This window comes from Cebus imitator, unplaced genomic scaffold, assembly GCF_001604975.1.
Source record: "Cebus imitator isolate Cc_AM_T3 unplaced genomic scaffold, Cebus_imitator-1.0 Scaffold376, whole genome shotgun sequence".
Taxonomy (NCBI): domain Eukaryota; kingdom Metazoa; phylum Chordata; class Mammalia; order Primates; family Cebidae; genus Cebus; species Cebus imitator.
Window position 1 is genome coordinate 1569072 of NW_016107691.1, and position 5034 is coordinate 1574105.

Consider the following 5034-nt stretch of genomic DNA (forward strand, 5'->3'; position numbering starts at 1 on the left):
AGAAATTATATCAAGAAAAATGTCATTATTGTGTTTGTAAAGTAGGTATACATAAATGAGACAGTTACTTTAAATGATTTCAAACTCAAGGAGCTTCAGACTTAATCGTGTCTAGCTTCTCTCTATAACATTATGCTTAGCTTATTAATCTACCTACTTTTCTTGGAACTATTACTATCTTCACCCTATTATCCATTAACAAATTTCTTACTCTGTAAAGCCTTAGTTCCTGGTTAAACAGCTTCAAGATTTTCTTAACACTAGGATTACAAGGTCCGAGATTCAATACCTGACTCCGCAGTAAATCATCTGCACCATTAAAGGGGCAGTACAGTAGAGTGGTTAGAACCCAGGCTCTGCAGCAGACTGCCTGGGTTGGAGTTCCTGCTCTGCCAGTGATTAGATGTTTGTGACTCTAGTCTCTGTGTGTCACTTTCCTCATTTGTGAATTGCATGTAACAGCACCTACTCAGAGTTGAGGGGATGAATTGAGTTAATTATATATATATATAATCTCCCACTTAGAACAGTGATTGGCAGACAGGATATGTCTGCCAGTAGTCCAACATTGTTACTGTTATTGCTACTGTATGACTACCTTTCCTGATCTTATTTGTCTTAATTTGATTCAGATGGAAATACCTCAAATCTTCACCCAATTTTTCATTCCAACCTTCTCATACCACCTTCACAATCAATTTGTTAACTCTCTTTTCCTAACCAAGTAGCTTTCTTGAGGGTCACTGTTGAAACGCAGTACTAAAATAGGCATACCTTTATATTTTTTGGTTTCTCAAGCTCACCAGACTAATATTTTTAGGGAATATCTATCAGTGCTCCTGGGTTCATTTTAGTCACAATTGTCATTTATAAATATTAGGTTAGTGCAAAAGTAATCACAGTTTTTGCCATTGAAAGTAATGGTATTGCTAATAGTATTTAATAGTATTATGATATTTACCCTAAATTATACTGCCTTGTACTTGAACACACCATGGGTCACCTCATACTCATACACTGCTCTGATTCTGAAACCTTTCTGCAGTCTGATTCTTGTCAGCTTGGTATTTGACCACCTGAAAAAGTTTAGTATCATCAGCAAACTTGGAGAGACTGCTATGCATGTCTCCTACTGTTTCTAATCGTCCACCCTAAAAAATATCTGTTTAGCCACACCACTATGATACACGGTGGCGAGGGGTGCTGCTGAGCAGAGTGCACCCTCGAAATAAGACAGTCCTAGGTTTCAATCCTGGTTTTGTATCTAATCTGTGTAGCCTTCAGTAAATTACCTGAACTTGTTCAGTCTCAGCTTTCCCATCAGTGAAAGGCATGTAATGGTGATTTTCTTGCAAAGTTGTTGTAAGGAATATGTATACACACACAAATGCTCCTCAACTTACAATGTGGTTACGTTCTGATATACCCATCCTAAATTGAAAATACCATAAATTGAAAATGCATTTGATGCACCTAATTTACCTAACATTCTAGCTTAGCCTGGCCTACATCAAACGTGTTCAGAACATTTAACATTAGCCTACAGTTGGGCAAACTCATCTGGCAACAGTACACTCTGTTTTTGGTTGTTTACCCTTGTGATTTCATGGTTACCTGGGAGCTGTGGATTGCTGCCACTGCCAGCATCACGAGAGAATCTCCTACCACATATTGCTAACCCAGAAAAAAAAAAATTTGAAATACGGTTTCTAGTGAATGTGTGTGTATCTCTTTCACACCATTGTAGAGTCAAAAAATCATAAGTTGGCATGACGCAGTAGTTCATACCTTTAATCCCAGCACTTAGGGAGGCGAAGGCAGGCAGATCACCTGAGCCCAGGAGTTCGAGACCAGCCTGGCCAACATGGCAAAACCCCATCTCTACTAAAAAATACAAAAATTAGCTGGGCGTGGTGGCGCATGCCTGTAGTCCCAGCTACTCTGGAGGCTGAGGTGGGAGGAGCACCTGATCCCAGGAGGCAGAGGTTGCAGTGAGCTTGCATGGTGCCCCTGCACTCCAGCCTGCGTGAGGGAGCAAGACTACATCTCAAAAAAAAAGTGTAAGTCAAACCATTGTAACTCGAGGACCATCTGTATATTATATATATGTATAAATTTTGGCTCTGGCATGACAAAGAGTAGACAATGAGTAAACAATGCTGATGTTACTGCTACTCCTGCTTCAGCTGCCATTGCTATTATTTCCGTTGCTGTTGTTACTATCACTACTGCTGCTACTGCTGAGACCCTGGAAACAACACATCAGTGGAATCTTCTCTGACAGTTTTAGTGACAATCCATCCACACTGTGGTTATTCATAACTTTGGCTTATAATTCCCAGGTCTTGAAGTACAAACGTCCAGGTGGGTGACATCTTATCACAGTGCTTCAGTTACATGTGGCATAATTCTCTAATGTCGGAAATGAGTGTAGCTCTGGCTTTTTCTGTCTAACAACTACAAAATGACACTGCCTTATTGAAAACTGGTACAGAATCCTGTCTGCTCTGGAGGGAAGCATTCCTTTTGTGCTGAAGAAACTTCTTTAAAAGGAACTTCTTTATTCATTATTACCAGGAATTCATTTACAGAAAGAAATGAATCTTGAATCAATGAACTCTTGGCTACTTATTCAATACAATTAATTATATGAAAACATGTAAGTTTTTTTTTTGTTTTTTTTTTTTTTTTTTTTTTTTTTTTTTTGAGATAGAGTCTCACTCTGTCCCCAGGCTGGAGTGCAGTGGCACGATCTCAGCTTACTTCAACCTCCGCCTCTGGGGTTCAAGTGATTATCCTGCCTCAGTCTCCCAAGTAGCTGGGATTACAGACACCCCACCACCATACCCAGGTAATTTTTGCATTTTTAGTTGAGATAGGGTTTCACCATGTTGGTCAGGCTGGTCTCGAACTCCTGACCTCAGGTGATCCACCTGCCTCAGCCTCCCAAAGTGCTGGGATTACAGGCATGAGCCACCGTTCCCGACCAAAAACATGTAATTTTAAATAGCAGTAGTTAAAGTGTTCTTTACTTTTGTAGGACTTTTAAAATGATTGAGAAATAACTTGCTTTCTCAGAGGGTACAGATACTGTCACTCAATCTTGAAATTGTCCTTTTCTGTTTTCCCCTTATCTCCACTTTTCCCCTTGTCTATCTTCTCCAGTACATCCACCTAAATAGATTATCATAACGCAGAATCGAAGGAAAGTGTTAAGTTGTACACGTTTCTTTTTTCTTGATAAAATGTGAGCAGAATGGGATATTTCTACCTAGCAAATCTTCAGAGCCTCAGAACATAAGAATCCTTGATAAATTAGTAGGTAGCTCAAGCTTGGAAAACTTGGCTACTTAACCAGTTGTCTTATTGATTGAGTCAAATGCCTAAAAGGCCACAATTTTAAGTAATTTCAAAAAGTTGATTTAATTCTCTTAGTAACTTCTAAGTGGCTTTGTGGTCAAGTTACTTCAGTTCTGAATAAATTAAAAGGAGGACACATTTAACATAGGTTTATTTTTAAAACAGAATGATTGGGAACTACCTGAAGGATCTTCCATTTTCAATCTTTCCAAGTGTCCTTTGTGTCAGGGAAATTGGATAAGGAATAATACACAAATGTCCATCCATAAATTACATTTCATATGATACTTTATCTAAATTCAAGGAAGTCTCATAAAGGTGATTTCCGATTCCATCATGCAATGGGGAAACTGAGGTAACATTCTGAAAATAAATAGTTTTGAGGAAGTACCAACTTCACACTATAGGGCACCATTTTCCCTGCTCTGGTTTTAATCTCTCCTCCCTCCTTTCTTTAATGAAAAGTCTGTACTATTCAAAGCTGACTTCTGATGTGTTGACAAGTAAACAATCCTTATCTGGAGATCTAAAACTTCATTCTCTTCATAGCTGGCTTAACATGCATATGGCCATAGAAACCAGTGCACAATCACACTATTTTTTATGTTCAGAGGAATGGAGAACTGAAAAGGATCTTAGAGGTCATTTCTTCCCATCCTTCAAATGGTGCAAGGAGCTCTTCTAAAATATCTCTTTATAAAGTTCCAGTTGTTGAATTGAAACAAATTCCCTCTCGCACAGAAAAACGAAAAAGAGAAAAAGAAAAGTTCCAGTTGTTCGAGCTGGCCCACCTGATCCTAGACTTTCCACCTCCCTGCATTGCCCTCCCCTCCTGGGTGATGATTTGATCCTCAGGAACCTGCTCAGCCCCTATCCCCAGGTTCTGTGCCTAAGCCTGACCTAAGAATGAATTCAGCTAAGAATGAAGGGAATGAAGTTCTCGATCTCCAGACAAGGATTGTTTACTTGTCAACAGATCAGAAGTCAGCTTTGAATAGTATGGACCTTCCATTAAAGGAAATGCTCTGATTTGAGTAAAACCAGGGCAGGGAAAATGGTACTCTCTAATGTGAACAAGTCGATACTTCCTGATAACCATTTATTTTCCAAATGACAAGTTACCTCAGTTTCCTCGTCTGCAAAATGGGAAAAAAAAATCATTTTTACAGGATTTTCTTGAGTTTTGATAAAATAATATCTGGCATCTAGCATCAACACCCATCTAATTTACTAGGTTACCCTAAATGAAGCAGAGATGGGACCATTAACCTCAGGCCCAGGAGCACATCCTCCTCTTAGGCTTGAGAGAAATAGAGAAAGATAAGGGAAATTAACATTGTGGTTCAGACCATGCAGTTCCAGTCTGCTCCAACATTTGGCAGCCATGTGGCCTTGGGCAAGAAGCTTTGATCCTTCTGTACCTCAGAGGTCATTGTGATGTGAAGATTAAGCATGACGGTAAGCACATAACATTGTACTTAGTATTGCATAGCACTCGATAAGTATTAGCTGCTATTAATAATTGTCATTATTTCAGTTGGAAGCATGGAGACTGAAAACCAGGTGTGCTCCAATATCCTTCTCATTTGGTGATCTCCCTAAATAGGCAGAACAACAATACCTGGGGTATCTCTCCTTTATCTGAAGCACCAGGGTTTCTACCTGGAATTGGTG